At 36.2% G+C, this 21,352-nt stretch overlaps 1 protein-coding gene and 1 pseudogene across 7 annotated transcripts in view; both read left to right on the forward strand.

Annotated features, from left to right (window-relative positions):
- The window catches only part of Lrp1b (LDL receptor related protein 1B), a 1,777,797-nt gene that overhangs the window by 1,405,305 nt on the left and 351,140 nt on the right, over window positions 1–21,352 (forward strand). The gene's annotated exons all lie outside the window — the stretch shown is intronic.
- LOC130864773 (TBC1 domain family member 20-like) lies at window positions 8,178–9,093 on the forward strand (annotated as a pseudogene).

Genomic DNA, 21,352 nt, shown 5'->3' on the forward strand with positions numbered 1-21,352 from the left:
GGAGGCTGCTAGTTAATTCCTGGTCACTTAGACCCAAAATAACCACACAGAAACTATATTAATTAAATCACTGTTTGGCCGATTATCTCTAACTTCTTACTTTCTAATTCTTACATATTAATTTAACCCATTTCTATTAATCCGAATATGGCCATATGGCTGTGGCTTACTGGCTAAAGTTCAGGGGTCTGTCTCTGGCAGGGTTATATGGATTTTCTCTGACTCCACACTTATTTTCCCAACATTCAATATAGTTAGTTTTCCTCACCTAGCTCTGTTCCCCTATAGCTTCGCTATAGGCCCAAAACTGTTCCTTTATTAACCAATGATATTCACAGAATACAGAGTGAAATCCCACATCATCTCCCCCTTTCTGATTAAATAAATAGGAAGGTTTTAACTTTAACATAGTAAAATTACATATAACAAAACAGGTATCAAGCAATAATTACAGTTACAATGTTTATATATACTTTATCTTTTATCATAACTAAGGAAAACTATAATTATCAATTATTCAGCTCCATCAAAGACTCCAGAAGGTATATTACCTAGGTACACAGGAAGTACATTGTAAGCAACTCCCAAAACTCTAGAATTGAAAGGGACATCTCACTGCCTGGACAGTCACCAAAGTTCATCTGTATTATTGGGGCATCCATCTGCATCCTACAGGCCCATAGTATCTGGCAGACATTTCCGTGAAGCAGGGAATTTCAAAGACAGTTGCCTATATTGGCAGTTTCTCAGTCACTTTCTTCTGTGTTCTGCAGAATGTCTGGCAGATTCTTTAATGAAGCAGAAGCCCTGAAGGATAGTCTCACCTTTAGGCAAGTTCAGCAGCCATTTCTCTTTGGGTCCTGCATGTCCAGTTCATCAAGTAGTCCAGGCAATAGCAGTTTCTTGCCCAAATGGCTAGCAAACTCCATAGAGAGACTTTTTGATGCCCATCATTCTCAAGTAGTTTAGTTTCCCCCACCTAGTTGTGTTCCCCTATAGGTGTTCTATAGGCCCAAAGCAGTTTCTTTATTAACCAATGATATTCACAACACGCAGAGGGGAATACCACATCACCATATCATTTAGATTTCCCACTTTGGTGGAGTGCAGTTTTTTAATGTATGCTAGTGTAATTTTCTGGGTTTCCTCAGTGACATTTATATCTTCCTTTCATTCCCTAATAATGTTAATTTGGATCAGCTTTCTTCACCATTTAGTTCATTTGATAAGGGTTTGTCAATCTTCTTGATTTTCTCAAAGAACCAATTGCATGTTTATTAATTTTTTTTGTATTGTGCTTCTTTTTGTTTCTATTTATTGATTTTTAGGCCCATGATTGATCACTTCTTGATGTCTACACCTTCTGGGTGCAATTTCTTTCTTTTGTTCTCGAGTTTTCAGTTGGGCTGTTAACTTACTAGTCTGAGCTCTCTCTCTCTCTCTTTCTCTGGTGTGTGTGTGTGTGTGTGTGTGTATCTGTGAAGTTACTTAATGCTAAGAACTTACTTCTTATAACTGCCTTCATTATGTTTCATATCTTTGAGGATATGTTTATTTTCACTTAATTTTAGAAAGTCTTTAATTTTTTGACCATTTTCTATTCAATAAAGAGTATTTAGTTTCCATAAATTTGTAAGCATATTTTTGTTTCTATTGTGGATATTAAATTTTAATATACTGTCATCAGAAAACAAGAAGAAAGTTATTTCAGTTTTCTTGTATCTGTTTAGACTTGCTTTATGTTTGAGTATGTGGTAAATTTTGGAGAAAGTTCTATGTGGTGCTGATTAGGTATATAATTAGGTGAAGTATTATGTTAGGTTCATTTGTTTTATAATGTTCTCATTTAGTTTTTCTGAAGATAACTTGTATTTTGGTGAGTGTGGGGCACTGAAGACTCCCAATATCTATGTATGAAGGTCAATATGTAATTTTTATGTAGTAGTGTTGTTCATTTTATGAATTTGTGTGCCCTTCATGTTTTGTGCATAGATGTTAAGAAATATAATATCATCCTGATGGATGTTTCCTTAAATGTGTATGTAATATTCTACCCTATTTCTTCTGGTTAATTTTGATTTGAAGTCTATTTTGTTGAATATTGAAATGTCTACAACAGCTTGATTTGTATGTCCATTTTACTGGAATATCTCTTGCTATCCTTTTACTCTGAGGTACTGTCTGTCCTTGATATTGAAATTTGTTTCTTGGGTGCAACAAAAGGTGAATGCAAGTATGTGTGTGTCTTGTATAAGCACACAACATTATTTAATTTATTAAATTAAATGCTTTCAAAGCTGTAGGTGTTTTAAAATAAATAAGACAAAATAAGTCTGTTATGAGAAAACTTACAAATTTCAAATTCAAATTAAAAAAACTTACTGACACATCAAATTATCTAATCATCATGATATAACTGAGAAGGTTTGTATAAAAGCCACTAATCCAGAGACAACAAAATCAGGTATAAGCTAATTTGTTAAAGGGAACATTATGTCTCTCCTTCCTCTTTTTTTTGGGGGGGGGGGGAGTTTTTTTCCGAAGACATATTTTTAAAAATACAACTTATACTAATTTGAAACAACAATGATGCCTCGTTTTTCCATTTTGTGTTTAAAGAAATGATTTCTGATACCTCAAAATCAAACCAGAAGGATATAATTAAAGATTCTTCTTAAGGTATAGATATTCCATGTACAGAATCCAATGGAAAGGTAAAGCCTTAAATAGGGTTCTAATAGTGCACTTAGGAGTAAGTGTGAGCGAAACATCTTCTCAAATGTTTTATAGCTTGTCAGACAGCATCGTCTCCTTAGATGCCCAGTCCTGACCACCTGTCATCTGTTATTATAATGTTATCAAAGGCAGCCGACAAAGATCATTTAATTTTCAATACTTAGAATATTGAAGCAATTTACATACATTTTCCACAAAGGTAAATGGTGACCATTAAATATGTTGTAAACAGAAACTAAGACAGATGTCTAATGTTATCAAATCAACACTGAAGTTGTGATATGAGTACTTTGTTTACACATATTTTATGGTATTCATTTTGTTTCAGGGTTGAAGAAAGTAACACTAAAGCTAACATGATTGACCAGTTTAGCTATGCAGTGTTAGTTAACAAGGGCATTGGCCATGATACAGAACGTTTGATGTAAAATGTTTTGTTAGTGTTAAACCAGTCTTAGTTTGAAAATATAGAAGAGGGTATTGATGACTAATGCAACAAATGCATTTCATTGAACTTGATGAAGTAAATACACTTAAGGAAAAGCATGGATTATCAGGTTTCATTGACTTAAGGCCATTTGATGCTGTACTCCCTCCATGATGTCTTCTGGGTACTGAATAACATTAAATTTCTAATATGACCGTTTTCAATTATTGATTTGTTGCTTGTCTGTTCTGGAGGAAAGTCAGATGAAGATCAGTCTGGCAGTATTTATAGGCTGCATCTCATCTGTGGGATGTAATCCATCTTCGTTAAGTTCAGTAAAAGTGATAGATGGCATTTGGCAGTGTAATGATGTGATCAGTCTGGCAGTGCCTCTCTAAATCTGGAACTGGTGCTTTCTTCAGTGTAGATATTTAATCAGTTATACACCCCATTACTGATTTAATTCAGAATGTCAGTGGCAGGTGAATAATGTGAGTATTTGTATATTAATATCATATTGTATTAATGCTCGCTTCGTTTAAGTGTGCTATTCATCTGAAAATCATAAACAGTAGCATCATGGAGAGAATAAATTTAGTGGAGATGTTAAGCATCCAGAAACTTCCATGTCTAAATTCATCATGTCAGCAATAATTTTTTTCTTTATATTTCTGCCCATATTTCCATGTCTAGGTGAATTTTATGACAAAATCATTATTTCCTGCGATCATAGAACTGCTAATATATACTTTAAGCTTTATATACTTTAATTTAAAATTAAATACAAGTAGATTGTTCAGAAAAATGATGTTAATCAGGTTGTTTAAAGTAACAAGGTTTTAAAATGTTTAATGAAACTATATTATTAGACTAATCCTAGAAAACATATGATTAACTAATCCTAGTTATAAGCATTCTTAGTGCTTTTTGTTTGCTTATATTTTTTAGAATACAATGATTTCATATACATACAAAACAATGTTACCTTCTTGGCATCTGGTTTTAAAGGTTGAAAATTTAATTATTTATTGTTTATATGTAACATTTCTCCTCTCATGGATATTATGCAATCCTTATAGAAAAAACATAGAAATATTTGTAATTTTAAATTTTTTATGAAGCAATATGTTTACCTGAGTTGATGGAATTCAAATGATGGCAGCACTCAGATACTTGGAGTTGACACATTACCAATGAACTGGAATAGTGCTCATATATGTCTGCAGTTCCACACATGATCAGAAGGAACATAATCTCAACTTTCCATTGGATGCCTAAACCCTGAGTAGCATAAGACTGTTTTTATACTGTCTTTCCCACAGAGAGTGATCTGTAGGTTATGGGTAGAAAAAAATATCTATAGCAACTAAAAATGAAGTGGATTAACCATACCAATATACTGTCCTAAGCGAGGTGAATATGTTTTTTATCTCTCGGAAGTTTAATGCAATACATATATTAACATTTTTTTAATTTCAGCTGATCCAGTAACTAATACTAAATTTAGTAAAATACTAAAAAGGAAGCTATGGATGAGTTTACTGTAGTTGGGAATAATTTTCCAAATTTGTAATAATGCAATTGCACGCTTCTATCAATGTTGTTAAATCCTATTGCAAATCTTCTCAAAGAAGTATATAGTGTGGACTGAAAAGATCTGCACATAGTAGCTCTGAATCAATGACACTGGCTGCAGACTGAACATGAACCTTAATTCATTGGACACTATTGCTCCATCTGGCCTATGCTCTCCCCTCTTAACTAGGTCAATAATCACCATTTGTCATATGGACTTGGAATGAGCAATTGTCCTTGAACTGTTCACATTACAGGCTTCAGTTCTATCTTTATTAAGATAGTCTTCTTTTGGAAGAATACACCGATATTTTGTACAAAGCCTAATTCATAAACCATAAGTAAATATGATTTAATGTGTGACTATTAGATCACAAAAATCAAAGAAAAGAAGATATGACAAGAGAAAGAAGTGAAAGATGTATATTTTGATCACATGAAAATATGCTATATTTAAGACTTATAGAAAAGGCTAATAATGCCTAAAAATGCCCATGTGTAGGCTACAGAGCAGCGATCTATCCTGGAATCAATCTGCCATATCAGCTCAAGACATTTTTGAAATGAAGACTTTTCTCATATTCATTTATTTCAGATTTAAATATATTCATTTACTCTCAGAAGCTTCTATAATCTTTAAAGTGACAGGATGACATGTTACTTTGTCTTACTTAAAATATGTTACCAGAGTCTTTTTTTACTAACAGTTATTTCCATAATGCTTCTTTCCAGTAAACCATAAACTTACATACAAATGTGCTCACTTATCTTCATAGCATCCTCAAACAGTTGGGGGCTGCTTGCTGGTCATTAAGTTGTTTTTATAGATGATGAACAATGATTCCAGAGAGTTCTTTTTGGTCACATAGTCTGCTAATTGCGTTAAAAAGATTATTATTTATTTACACTCTGCCTATGATTTTGAGAGTCATATGAGTCACCTGGCATTAAGTGTCACAAAAGTTCAAGAATTGTCTCATTTATCTGTGTTTTCAATTTCTGTGATTAGTTTACTCCTTGGGAAATAAAAACATGACTTTGCATATCTGTATGCACATATACATACATGCAAGTATACATGTATGCACAAATGGTGTACACATTTATTTATTTATTTATTTATTTATTTGTTTTTTTGTCTTTCAGCCATTTTATTTATTATTTATTTATTTATTAAAGATTTCTGCCTTCTCCCCGCCACCACCTCCCATTTCCGTTCCCCTCCCCCATCAAGTCCCCCTCCCTCATGATCCCTAAGAGTAATCCGGGTTCCCTGCCCTATGGGAAGTCCAAGAAACACCCACCTCCATCCAGGTCTAGTAAGGTGAGCATCCAAACTGCCTAGGCTCCCACAAAGCCAGTACGTGCAGTAGGATCAAAAACCCATTGCCATTGTTCTTGAGTTCTCAGTAGTCCTCATTGACCATTATGTTCAGCAAGTCCGGTTTTATCCCATGCTTTTTCAGACCCAGGCCAGCTGGCCTTGGTGAGTTCCTGATAGAACATTCCCATTGTCTCAGTGTGTGGGTGCACCCCTCGCGGTCCTGAGTTCCTTGCTCGTGCTCTGTCTCCTGCTCTTGATTTGGACCTTGAGATTTCAGTCCGGTGCTCCAAAGTGGGTCTTTGTCTCTGTCTCCTTTCATCGCCTAAATGTTTTTCTTTGGGTTCACCTTCTTAATTAGCTTCTCTAGGATCACGCATAATAGGCTCAACGTCCCCTATTCATGTCTAGAAACCAAATATGAGTGAGTACATCCCATGTTCCTCTTTTTGGGTCTGGCTCACCTCACTCAGGATAGTGTTTTCAATTTCCGTCCATTTGCCTGCAAAATTCAGGAAGTCATTGTTTTTTACTGCTGAGTAGTACTCTAATATGTATATATTCCATACTTTCTTCATCCATTCTTCCATTGAAGGGCATCTAGGTTGTTTCCAGGTTCTGGCTATTACAAACAATGCTGCTATGAACATAGTTGAGCATATACTTTTGTTGTATGATAGGGCATTTCTTGGGTATATTCCCAAGAGTGGTATTACTGGGTCCAGGGGTAGGTGGATCCCGAAATTCCCGAGAAACCGCCACACTGTTTTCCAAAGTGGTTGCACAAGTTTGCATTCCCACCAGCAATGGATGAGTGTATCCCTTTCTCCACAACCTCTCCAGCAAAGGCTATCATTGGTGTTTTTTATTTTAGCCATTCTGACAGGTGTAAGATGGTATCTTAAAGTTGTCTTGATTTGCATTTCCCTGATCGCTAGGGAAGTTGAGCATGACCTTAAATGTCTTTTGGCCATTTGAATTTCTTCTGTTGAGAATTCTCTGTTCAGCTCAGTGCCCCATTTTTTAATTGGGTTGATTAGCCCTTTACGGTCTACTTTCTTGAGTTCTCTATATATTTTGGAGATCAGACCTTTGTCTGTTGCGGGGTTGGTGAAAATCTTCTCCCAGTCAGTGGGTTACCTTTTTGTCTTAGTGACAGTGTCCTTTGCTTTACAGAAGCTTCTCAGTCTCAGGAGGTCCCATTTATTCAATAATGCCTTTAATGTCTGTGCTGCTGGGGTTATACGTAGGAAGTGATCTCCTGTGCCCATGTGTTGTAGAGTACTTCCCACTTTCTCTTCTATCAGGTTCAGTGTGTTCGGACTGATATTGAGGTCTTTAATCCATTTGGACTTGAGTTTTGAGCATGGTGATAGATATGGATCTATTTTCATTCTTCTACAGGCTGACATCCAAATCTAAATTATTACCAATAGCAGTCTGTTAAGCCACAAAAGTAATCCGTGTTTCCATTTTCAAGTCAGTTTTGGGACTCAGGGTGTTGAGGACACTTGAAGTGTAGTCTCTGGTTCCAGGTCTGCAGCTGGCCTTTGTGCCCGTTGTCCTCAGGATTAGTAATTAAATATCTTCAAATAGTATTGTGCAAATAGAAAATTTTTATTTTCCAACTCAGAAGATGAAAATATTTGGCTATTTTATTTACTATTTTCTTTAAATTCAACTCGGACACTTTCATAGCCTCCTTTATTTCTGTGTCATTTCTGACTTCTAGCTCAGCAATAAAGAAATCTTACAACTTTGTTTGAAACCTAACCTGCCTTAAATAGCACAGTTTTTATATGGTATCCTCAGAATTCTGTCTTAAACACTTATCAGATTTTTGTTTATATTTCTCATTTTTTTCTAACTTTTTAAAGTTCAAGAACGCCAAGTATTTGTGTTTTGTGTTCTAGCTCTCTCAATAAGATGCCCAATAGAGAGGAATATGCTATCTTATTTTATTATTATTATTATCAAGAATTCTTGTAATGTTCCTCCTTTACTTACCCCAACCATCTTATCTCTCAATTTTGCATCTTACATGAATGAAACAAATCCGGGTTTAAAAATAGCAACTTATTGATCTGAACCCCACATGCTTATGGAGAACATTCTGCCATGCTGAACACAGATTGCATTAAAAGTGGAAACTCCAGGTTCTGCCCGCAGTCAGGGTTGGGGCCAGGACTCCTGAGGATGTTCCTCAGGCCCTCACAGAATATAGAGACCACTGAGAACATGGAGGTCACAGGGAAGCCAGACTTTAATGCGAAAATGAAAAAGTAGGCACAGACACACCAGACTCTGAACAGTGATCGTGGAGACGTGGTTGCCCTAAGAGAAATGGCTATCAGTGAGGGAGGGCCCCAGACTGATGAGACAGATCCCCAGTGCCAACAACAAGGAGCCAACACCAAAGAGCCAACACCTGTATCAAGGGAGGCTCTGAGGTATATGAGCAAGGATTACCAGCAAGGGCTGCTAGGTGTCAGGTAGTTTCTTTGGCTCTGCCCTCCTGGTATGCCAGATGAGCAGAACAATGTGCTTCAGGAAGATTAGATATCATCCTCTTGATCTCAACCATCAGTTTGATATTATCAGCGCTATCAGGACATTGTGGTCACTTTTCTGATGGTGGTGGGTAAAATTGTTTGCCTACTACCTCAGGGATCTCATGGATCCAACAATGGACAATACCAAGCACATCCTAAATTATCCGGTGTCCATAACTGACCAAGTAAACCTAGAACTTCATGACCACATGCAGAGTGCTGTGGACCATCTTTACCCTCATCTGGCTTATCCCCTAATTTGAGCACATTCTCTTGGACTTCAGGCACGTCATGAGAGTATATGGCTTCTTCTGGCCTGCCACTTGTTCAAATCCATTTATTTTGCACCCGTGATTGTGCTGTGTCCAGAGCCAGAAGTCCTGGACTATGACTGTGATATGACTTCTGTTCAGCACCTGTTGTTGAAGATTCCTCAGGACTTGCCTTTTGATGGGGGACCTCCTTCAGTCAATGGCCTTTGAGAGGCTGGACTAGGTTGGGCATGGTCTGCAGTACCAGAAAGGTGCACACCAACTGCTCACTCTCTCTCCTCTTTCACACCTGGATGTTGCTAAACACAGTGCCATTTCCTGTCACACTTTTCTTATTTTTCACTAAACACCTGCCATTGTATTGATCTCCTCAGCTTCTGGTCTCAGGCTGGAATTTCCTTACAAACTTGCCGTCATATAGATAGACAGGGTTTGTCAGGAAGCCTACACCATCAGTCCCACTTATCCCTGGACTCCTTCAGGAGGCTGCATGGGATCCTTGAGATCACTCAGTCTTCTTAAGATGTTCTATTCAAAAGCTAAGCCAGGTTTGTTTTATAGTAGCTCTGGTTTGAAAGCAAAAGTGTCTTCTATTGCTTCAAAGGGTGTATAGTGGAAGCAAATATATGCTTCTATTATCCCAATCTTTCCTGGGTACTTTTCTTTAGTTCTACCAGGTCCAGACCCAACGTGTCCCCTGTGCCCACTCTATGCAGTGGGACCCTCTGCAGTTGGGAAGTCATAAGACAGAGGGCAACATAGGAGGTGTCCAGGTTGAGTTATAAAAAGCACTTTAACCAAATAACGAATAATCAAAATTTTACCTTGAAAAATATATATGAAATTAAAAATTATTTGCCAATTTTATCAAGCCTATGATACATGTTTAATGCATGTCAATCACATATTTGGCATTTTATAAACTTTGAGATCAGAATTTCCACGTTAACATGAGAGAAAGATTCACATTGTAATTGCACACCATAATTCAACTATAATTTTAATTGTTATTTGAGTAAGGTAGATGGAAGTTAGCGTAGCTAATTATTTCCATTTCCATTTTTACAAAGCAACCGAATAGAGAAATGACATTCACAATTAATTAGCACTAAACAATGATGAATTCAGACAGTGCCTGTTGTAACATGAGCTGATGTATAAATAAATAAAGGGAAGTTTGTTGAGCAAATATTAAGGATAAAATATTGGTTTGTAAATTGTTATATCTCATTAAAATAATTTTCTGCATATAATTTTTAATTAAATTTATTCTTGGACAATTTCACACAGATATTTAAACATTCTTAGAAATCCTCCTCTCACTCACTATTATATCCCCCTTCTTGCTCTCAGTCATTTCCCAAGATGAATGACTCATTAGGTGGTATCCCAATGCTAGCCAGAGAAAAATAAAAATAATAATAAGTTTACAAGTATATTTTGACACATAAATAATGACTAATTTATAACTGATCATTCTAAAATTGACATGAATATTTAAAGATCACACTAAATTTTCTGCAAAACAGTCACAACAATAAAGCTAAAGTTTCTCTCTGTGCAGTCATGAATGTTTACTTCTTAAATGAATTTATAATATAAACAAAATCTGAGAATCAAAAATTAATATTTAAAGAATGAGTGTTTGAGAAACTCTTATGAACTGGGCAAAAAGTAACTTGAAAATTAAAAGAAAAATGTTTTTCAAGATAATATTTAGACTGGGATATTGGGAGCTGTAGATATAACTGTGTTGGTAGAAATCTCGCTGTGCAAGTTCAGTGAACCAAATTCAAGTGCCTTGAACTTACATAAAACTTGAGTATAAGCTGGGCAGTGGTGGTGCACACCTTTAATCCCAGCACTCGGGAGGTACAGGCAGGCAGATCTCTGTGAGTTTGAGGCCAGCCTTGTCTATAAGAGCTAGTTCTAGGACAGGCTCCAAAGCTACACCAAAGTCCACCCCTAAAAAACAAACAAGTAAACAAACAACAAAAAAGTATAGTTGAGTGTGTCTGTAACCCTGTCACTGATGGCGACTGGAAGGTAGTTCAGGCTTGGTGGCCACCAGTCTACCACCCAATTTAGTGAGACATGCTTTCTAAAGAGAATACAGTATATTGATAAAACAGACCCAGCATCTTTTTCTGGTTTCTGCTCATGCACTAGTACTATGCACACAAATATATGTATATATACCACACCCCCATATACACAAAACATACATACGTGAAAGTAAAATAAAAATGCATGTTGAATTTAATAACCTAAGGTCTATTAGGTTGTATGTCCTTTAGTAAATTTGTCCTAAAATGTCATTTTATATTGGTATACTTCAAGACAGTTTAGGTTGTAAATATGTCACTGTGTCTTCATATAAGAGTATATGTCTGGGAAAATGGAGACAAGGAAATTGCAACATTAAATGCCTTCATCATTTTAATAATTAACTTTGTTGTTCTTAATTAATATTTTAGGAAAGAAGAAGCTAAATGTACACACACACATACACACACACACCACATAGAACACTATCCTGACCTGATTTAAACCACAGAATAGTCCGTAAGCATTTCATTTAAGAACTGAACAAACATCATCTATTCACAGCCTGTCAACCCTGAGATCTAGTGATGCGGAAAATGACTATATCAGTGTGGTACTGTGTTTTATATTCTGAATTTTAAATCTAGAAGGTTCAAAATAGTTAAGGAGATAGGTGTAAAAGTCATTTTGATACAGTTTAAAATAGGAAAGTAGAAGTTTGGACTATGTTGCAATACAAGGGCAAGAGTAAAGCAGTGAGAGGAGAGCCTAGGGTAAGGAAGCCTAGTGAGCAGATATTTCTCTGAGGACAATCCTTACAGATAAATGGAACTGAAGGAGGACCGTGGTATTGCTTTGTTCTATTTTTATAGGGGAGAAAAACTTTTTACAACCACAGGTCTGTGATTCTTCCTCTTCCCTTATCCTTCCTTCTTCTTTCTCCTCCTCATCGTTCTCTCGTTCTATTTTTTCCCCTAATCCCTGTTTTCCCAACAGGTAAGAGGGTCAGAAAACCCTCTAGTAAATTCTTTTTGCCTTTCTGGTTCCTAAAGTTACTTCAGGATATATACTCACAGCTGAAGATTTGGAGCTAGGAGTGTCCAGCGAGATGTTATTTGTCTTTCAGCGGGTTACTTCACGGAATATGATCTTTTCTAGAGCCATCCGTTTACCAGGATAGACCTTGAAGCCTGATGTGGGAGGACTTGTTCAGTAAGAAGAATTTTTAATGATAGTACTTATAGCTAAAGCCATGAACCATCCAAATATCACTAAGAACCTTGGATTATATGAACATGAAGTGTCAATAGACATATAGGGAAAACCAAGACTATGATGGTCATAAAATCTAGGAACAGAGAAACAAAACTGAAGAACAATGGCAATGGGTTTTTGATCCTATTGCACGTAATGGCTTTGTGGGAGCCTAGGTAGTTTGGATGCTCACCTTAATAGACCTGGATGGAGGTGGGTGGTCCTTGGACCTCCCACAGGGCAGGGAAACCTGATTGCTCTTTGGGCTGAGGAGGGAGGAAGACTTGATTGGGGGATGGGGGGGAAATGGGAGGTGGTGGCGGGGAAGAGGCAGAAATCTTTAATAATTAATTAATTAATTAATTAATAAAAAAGAGACACTGTGGGAATCGCTCACTTGTCTTGCCTTTCTAAACAAACATTCTTTTTATGTTAATTACATAGGCAACCTAGTTAAAATACTTTCAAGCTTTTGCCTTTTCTGTAATGATACTCACTTAAGTTCATTAATATTGTATCACATTATTATTCTAGTTTTTTTTATACATAGTGTCACTTTATAGCATAAACAGGACACATGTATGACCCAGGAGTTTAGCTCATGATCTTCCCCCGCCTCAAATACTTTTTGGCATCCACACATCAATAGTCAAAGTAAATTAAGGAATGACTGAAATGGAGGGACTCTAAAGAGAGACATATCAAAGTTCAGAAACAAGGTTCAATATTATAAAATCATTTAAAAGCTCAGTGAAGAGTCATTTTAAAAGGCAAATCTTTAATTTTTTATTGGTATTTTCATTGGGTACCCAAATGAGATTGCCAAAGGAAAACACCTGTTTCATCTTGCAATAAGAGATAGTTTATTCTGCAGCCCCATTATGAGTTTGGTGGTCTGGGAATACATATTCAAGTCTTCCCAATTTTCATGTTCCAATATTGTGACAGCTTGATGACATTTTCTGTAGTAACAGAAGAAGCAAAATTATAAACTGAGACACTTTTCAAATATATTAATAGAAACATAAAGCAGTCATGTTGAAACAAAGTGAGAAATCCCTGCTAACAACCTCAGGTGCTATCTGATGTCACCAGACTTTTGGCTGGAAGAAGCTTGCAGTCTGGTCACATCACACATTTCAAAGTGTTTTCCATGTTAGTCACAGGATGTTACATCAGTCAGAGAGGGATGGGAAAGGAGGAGCTGCTAAGGAGACTGAAAATAACCAAACATCAACTGTAATTTTGCTCTGGACCTGCTCCAAGCCAACCTTTATGCAGTTGTTTATCTTCTAACCAATGACTTAGCCTTGCAAAAAATCGAACGCAAGGAGTGTGTGTGTGACGGTGGTGGGGTTTCACAAAAACTTACTACAGTACACTTTTCCTATTGTATTTCATGGTAGTGTGTACATATGTGATATTCTAATATAAAAACCTTATTATATGTCTTTTTTATAATTTCTTTTATTTTTAAAATCATAAAGGAACTATCTTTTTTAATCTTACATACCAATGTCAGTTTCCACTCCCTCCCTTCCTCGCATTACCTCCACCTACCTTTCCACCCTCATCCACTATTCAGAGAGGGCAAGGCATATTGCTTTGGGGGAAGGGGCAAGGCTCTCCCTATTATATCTAGGCTAAGCAAGGTATACATGAAAAGAGAATACGTTCCCATAAGCCAGTATAAAGAGTAGCTAAAAATCCTGGTGCTACTGTTAGGGGCCCTGCAGTCTGCCCCACCATACAACAATCACCTGTTGTAATATGAGCGGCAGGGCTGCGTCCCCGGCACCCAGCCGTCCGCATGGCTAGCTTATGCCCCGAAATAATTACACGGAAACTGTATTCTTTTAATCACTGCCTGGCCCATTAGTTTCAGTCTCTTATTGGCTAGCTCTTACATATTGATCTAACCCATTTCTAATATTCTGTGTAGCACAACGAGCTGGCTTACCAGGGAAGATCTTAACCTGCGTCTGTCTGGAATGGGAGAATCATGGCGACTCCTGACTCGGCTTCTTTCTCCCAGCATTCTGTTCTGTCTACTCCACCTACCTAATTTTCTGTCCTATTAAAGGGGCCAAGGCAGTTTCTTTATTACTTAACCAATAAAACAACAGATAGAAAGATGACCCACCTCCATCATTTCCCCTTTTTCTGCTTAAACAAAAAATGGCTTTTACTTTAACATAGTAAGATTACATATAACAAAATAGTTATCAAGCAAGAATTACAGTTACAATATTTATATCTATTTTATCTTTTATCATAACTAAGGAAAACTATAACTATCTATTAATTCTTTAATTTTATCAAAGACTCCAGAAGGATATAATATTACCTAAGTAAACAAGAAATCCAAAACTCTAGAAATGACAGAGACATTTCGCTGCCTGGACCGTCATTTAAAGTTTCTCTGTACCATTGGGGCATCCATCTTTAGCCTACAGGCCCATAGTATCCAGCAGACATTTTTATGAGGCAGGAAATTTTAAAGACAGTTTAGTCATTTTTTGTTGTGTCCTGTAGAATGTCTCGCAGACTCTTTTATGAGTCAGGAACCCCGAAAAACCATCTCACCTTTAGGCAAGTTCAGTAGTCCTCTCTCTGAGGGTTCTCTGTGTCCAGTTCATGCAACAGTCCAGGCAAGAGCAGTTTTATGCCCAAATGGCTATCAAACTCCTTAAGGAGCCTCTTTGATGCCCATCATCCTCTTGAAGTAGACTGGTGCTGCCAGGAGCAGACGTGTCTCATTGTCATGAAAAGCCCTAAGTTATTAAAATTTTTTAAATGTCATATTTTGTAGTCTTTGAAAGATATGAACAATGTCTATCTAACTGAAATATATATCTCTATATATCTAGAAAATCTAACATGACTACAAGCTTGACTATTGATGATTATCCATTAACCTATATTTTTTAATTATACATTACATTTTTAAATGAACTACACAATCACAATACTTTAATCAAGATCAGAAATACATATACACATAACAGAATTGACCTTAAAATCCACGTTGGGCGCCACTCTGTTGTAATATGAGCGGCAGGGCTGCGTCCCCGGCACCCAGCCGTCCGCATGGCTAGCTTATGCCCCGAAATAATTACACGGAAACTGTATTCTTTTAATCACTGCCTGGCCCATTAGTTTCAGTCTCTTATTGGCTAGCTCTTACATATTGATCTAACCCATTTCTAATATTCTGTGTAGCACAATGAGCTGGCTTACCAGGGAAGATCTTAACCTGCTTCTGTCTGGAATGGGAGAATCATGGCGACTCCTGACTCGGCTTCTTTCTCCCAGCATTCTGTTCTGTCTACTCCACCTACCTAATTTTCTGTCCTATTAAAGGGGCCAAGGCAGTTTCTTTATTACTTAACCAATAAAACAACAGATAAAAAGATGACCCACCTCGATCAATCACCCACATTCAGAGGTACTAATTTTGACCTGTGTTGGTTCCTTACCTGTCCTGTTGAACTTAATGAGCTCCCAGTAGCTCAATTAAACTGTTTCAGTCAGTGTCACCATCATGGTCTTTGACGTCTTTGCTCTTATTATCACTCTTCAACTGGACTTTGGGAGCTCAGCCCGGTGCTATGCTTCATGTGTCTGGCTTTGTTTACATCAGTTGCTAAATGAAGGTTCCATGGTGACGTTTAAGATATTCAGCAGCCTGACTACTGGGCAAGACCAGTTTGGGTAGACCCTCTCCTCTATTGCTTTGAGTCTTAGCTAGGGTCATCCTTGAGGATTCCTGGGAATTTCGCTGGTGCCATGTTTCTTGCCAGCCCCACAATGCCTCCCTCAATCAACATATCTCTTTCCTTTTTCCATCTCTGTCCTTCCTCCATCTCAAGTATCCTTTTCTCTCAAGTTCTCCTCTCTCCTCAACTTCTTTTCCCTTTCCACCCTCTCTTTTCTCCCGCCTCAATGCTCCCAACTTTGTCAGGTGTTCTTGTCTATTTCCTCTTTCCAGTTGGATCTATATATGTTTTTCTTAGGGTTAACCTTGTTATTTAGCTTCTTTAGGATCATGAACTATAGGCTTAGTATCCTTTGATTTACAGCTTAACAAACACACACACACACAAAGAATATATCATAAGCTTTTTAAAAGACACGAGAACAATGAATCTTTGTAGTTGAGTGTACAGGCTTTCATGACTATAATTAGAGAAATCAGGAAACTGGGGCAGGAGTATTGCTGTAAGTTCCAAACTAGTCTGGGCTGTACATAGGGATGTGCTAGTTGTGTTTCCATAACAAGATATTTTTCATAACTAAGTGTATGTGTAAAATCAGGAGCAATACCTACAACAAAACCCTGCTGCCTCAGTTTTTCCTTTACCTTGATACAATTCTTAATCTTTTTTTATACAAACTTGAATATCAAAATCATGCCAGATTTTACACTATAGTCTTTGATTCCAAAATTCAGGTTTAACCACCTGTCCTCAATAAATCAAAAGAACCAAGTTCATAGTGAAAAGCAGAAAAGGAGATTCATTCCATGAAGCCACACTTTAAATAAGGACAGAGAAATCCAATAACTTGCCCATGTTTATTTTTAGGTCCTGATACAATTTTAATAGATATTATATGTGTTTTATGGTACATAGGAGTTGGTGTGTGAGTCACAGCTTGGCTTTACAAATATGACATTTATAGGCCTTGTGGGGACAAAACTCAGGCATGAGTTGGTGTCCATGATTATAATGAATAGGCTTAAGAAGACAGACCTGATAAAGCATGCTTTGATTAAAAACACTGACTAATATACCACACAAAAAGAAACAGGAAAAACTTAAAAGAGAAATGCATTATTGTTTTCTTGAATGATAGATAATATTTACATAAGATGAGTATATTAACTTAAGCAGTTAAAGTTAAGGAAAATAACTTTTCTAATTTATATTTTTCCTAAATTAAGAGATCTATTAATTGATAGGTGAATATAATTATAAAATTTAATGAAAAGTTTGAGTTGGATATAAAACATTTAGATAGCATTCAATATAATAAAAATTGAACAAATAATATGTGAGAAAAAAGAGGAGAGGAGCAATGGTATTACATGGGTGAGTTATCAAAAAAAACTAGTGTGATGTGAGAAAGAAACAGAAAACATCATTGAATAAAACAGCTAGTTGAGGAATAGTCAGTAGCTTTTATGTAACTAAGATGAAATAGGTATGCACTGGACAGAAGTACTAATAAGATACTACAATCAAATAATTGTGATGATGTTGATATTGTGTTGGGAAAAGTAACTTCATCAGGTGCTAAGAAAAGGTGCATATTCCTTGATTCATGTTCAAGAGAACAGGACGTGTAGCTACTCACCAATAAGAGTGAAAATGAAAAATCACAATATAAGGGTAACCAAAAGATATTAGTCTATCAAAGTATTTTAATGTTTTACATCATGAACATGATCCATTAATACATATCTTCACACTGTACAGAAGAGAAAAAGAAGCCAAATGGCCACTGTGTTTCAGGAAGATAGTCAATCACATTAGGTTCTATGTTTCAAAAAGTGATAGTCAACACACCTCAAAGATAGATTGAGAGGCAATGTGAAAAGCTTTTGATGGCAATGATTAATACCTCTAGGAAGTATGCAGAAATCATTGAAAATATTCTAATTAATGCCATAATCTTATTTCAATAAAATATATGTTTATCAACATGAATAAATATTCATTTATAATAGAAATATATATATATATAACTTATTATTTATAGAGTAAAGAATGATTACATTGATTTTAAACTTATCTATTCAACAATGTAAATGAGTTTTAAATTGTATTTTAAATATTGAATGTTTTTAAGTGCTTAAGTATTTGCATTATTGCTATTTGTCAAAGATTGGTCTCTTAGCTATTAATCTTATTAATTTCTAAAACATAAAAGCAGATAAGCAGACAAACATCACTTTCAGTGAAGTATCATACCCTTAAAAAAATTCTGAAAAAATACCTCTTAAAGAAATATATTTGGAGGTTGGGGCAATGGTCAGTCAGCAAAGTGTGTGACCTACAAGCCTAAAATCCTAAGATTAGATGATGAGCATCCATGTAAATGGGAATGATAGTTTATTCATAATCTTAGGGTTGAGAGATAATAAGAGTACAATGCCTGGAACTTGCAACACAGCTAGTTTTGACAGATGAGTGAGCTTCAGGTTCAGGGAGAGAGAGGGTCAGTTTTAAAAATAAGGTAAAGAACAATGGAAGACATCTGAAATTGACCTCTGACTCTTCACACAAGCAAATATATTTGCTTACATACTTCAACATAATGTGTGCAAACAAAACTATATTTTGTCTTTTTATATCTCCCCCAAATGACTTTGAATGGGAAAAGATTTGAAATCTAAAAATGAATATTTTAATCCTTGTATTCCAAAGAAGATATGTCCAAGCATTGGTGTTCAGGCCAAAATCAGTCTAGTATAAAGACAACCCAACATATTTGTATATGACTGGATTGTTTTGAGGGGGTGATGCTTAACTGAAAGTCCATGTATGTCTCTCTTATGTTTCTCCTTGTTATCTAGCTTCTCTGGGGTTGTGGTCTATGGGCTGATTATCCTTTGCTTTACATCTAATATCCACCCATGAGTGAGTACATATCAGCTTTGTCTTTCTGGGTCTGAGTTACCTCACTCAGATGGTTTTTCTATTTCCATCCATTTGCATGCAAATTTCAAGATGTTGTTGGTTTTTACCACCAAGTACTACTCTGCTGGGTAAATGCGCCACATTTTCTTTGTCCATTCTTCAGATGCGGGACACCTAGGTTATTTCCAAGTTCTGGTTATTACAAATAATGCTACAATAAACACAGTCGAGCAAATGTCCTTGTAGTATGAGTGCTGAGGTTTCTCTCAGGCTTTTAAGGGAATTTGGTCAACCCCACATTGGCACTCCATTCTGTTGACTGAGGTTTCTGTTCTGCTTAGTTTCTGCAGTTGTTAGGTCCCAAAGAAATCACACAGAGGTCTACATTGATTATTAACTTCTTGGCCTAGTATCTAAGGCTTCTTATTAACTCATAACTTATATTAGCCCATAATTCTTGTCTGTGTTAGCCACGTGGTTTGGTACGTTTTTTTGGTGAGGCAGTCACATCTTGTTTGCTCTGTATCTGGGTTCCTCTCTGCCTGGGTGATGACTGCTCACTGAAACTTTGCTCTTCCAAGAATTCTCATTGCCCTGCCTCTACTTCCTGCTTGTTTATCCTACCTATACTTTCTGCCTGACTACTGGCCAATCAGTGTTTATTTAAAATACAAGTGACAGGGTACAGACCATTGTCCCACAGCAGTATGAGTGTGCTTTATTTGGTTATGTGCCCAAGATTTGTCTTGAGATAGATTGATTCCCAATTTTCTGACAAACCACCATACTGATTTCCAAAGTGGTTGAACAAGTTTGTACCCCCACCAGCAATGAAGGAGTGATTCCCTGACTGTGCATCCTCTCCAGCATAAACTATCATCATTGTTTTTTATCTTAGCTATTCTGACAGGTGTAAGATGGTATCTCATAGTTTTTGATTTGCATTTCCCTGATGCCTAATAATATTAAACAATTCCTTAAGTGTCTTTCAGCCATTTGCAATTCTTCTGTTGAGAATTCTCTGTTCAGATCTGTATCTAATTTTTGATTGGATTATTTGATATTTTAATGTCTAGTTACTTGAGTTCTTTATATATTTTGGAGATCAGTCCTCTGTCCAATGTGAGGTTATTGAAGATCTTTTCCCATTCTCTTGGCTACCATTTTGTCTTGGTGTCAGTTTCCTTTTTCTCAAAGAAGTTTCTCAGCTATCAGAGGTTCCATTTATTAATTGTTGCTCTCTGTGTCTGTGCTAGTGGTATTATATTTAGGAAATGGTTTCCTGTGTCCATATGTTCAGGGTTACTTCCCACTTTCTCTTTAATGAGGCTCAGTGTGACTAGATTTGTGTTGACTTTTTGATCCATTTGGACTTGAGTTTTGTATATGGGGATAGATATGGACCTATATGTATTTTCTACATGTTGACCTCTAGTTATGTTATCAACATTTGTTCAAGACACTTTCTTTTTTCAATTGTATTATTTTAGATTTTTTGGTCAAAATTCAGGTGTTCATAGATGTGTAGATTAATATCAGCTTCTTTAATTCAATTCCATTGGGCCACCTGTCTGTTTTTATGCCAATACCAAGCTGTTTTAAATACTGTAGCTCTACAGTAGAGCTTGAAGTCAGGGATGCTGATGCCTCTGGAGTTTCCTTTATTTTACAAAATTGTTTAACATCACCCTATATAATAGCCAAAAATAACATAAAATATCTTGGGGTAATGCTAACCAATGAAGTTAAAGACCTTTATGAAAAGAACTTTTAGTCTTTGAAGAAAGAAATTGAAGAAGATATCAGAAAAATGGAGAGATCTATCATGTTCTTGGATAGGTAGGATCAACATAATACTAATGGCAGTCTTATCAAAAATAACCTACAGATTCAACATAATCCCAATCAAAACCCCAACACGATTCCTCACAGATCTTGAAAGAACAATACCCAACTTCATATGGAAAAACAAACAAACAAAGAACCCAGGTAATGGTTCTTTTCTATGTTAAGTCTATAGCATACTTGTAAATTCTAGGATAGAAATTACAGGAACTGAGAATCATTCTAACAAGTTACGTCTTAACTACGTATTCTGTTCAGTTGCATGTATCTCATTGATTATTTAAAGATTCACAGATTGAGAGACACCAAAGTACATATTGTTGAAATTACTGGTCTATTACTAGAGAATAGCTGATGAACTCCATTGAATGCTAGATTTTCTTGCATAGCCCATATATTGCTGTGTGTTGGATTCCCAAAAGTCCTTAGTTCAACTGCTCACACTTGATTATATTTTGAAGGGTGATTTTTATTACTTTGTCTCCTCTACATAATAGATGTATACAGTTTATAAAACATCACAAATATGAGACTACAATATCACATAATTAACCACCAGCCATTATTTATTTAAGGATTCATTCCTGTACAGAGTATTATTTACACATTGATAAAGCAAAGAATAGTGGAAGAAAGCATAATAAAATGTGATGAATATGAGAACCCTGCAAACACGTACA

Source organism: Chionomys nivalis, chromosome 22 (assembly GCF_950005125.1).
Source record: "Chionomys nivalis chromosome 22, mChiNiv1.1, whole genome shotgun sequence".
Lineage (NCBI taxonomy): Eukaryota > Metazoa > Chordata > Mammalia > Rodentia > Cricetidae > Chionomys > Chionomys nivalis.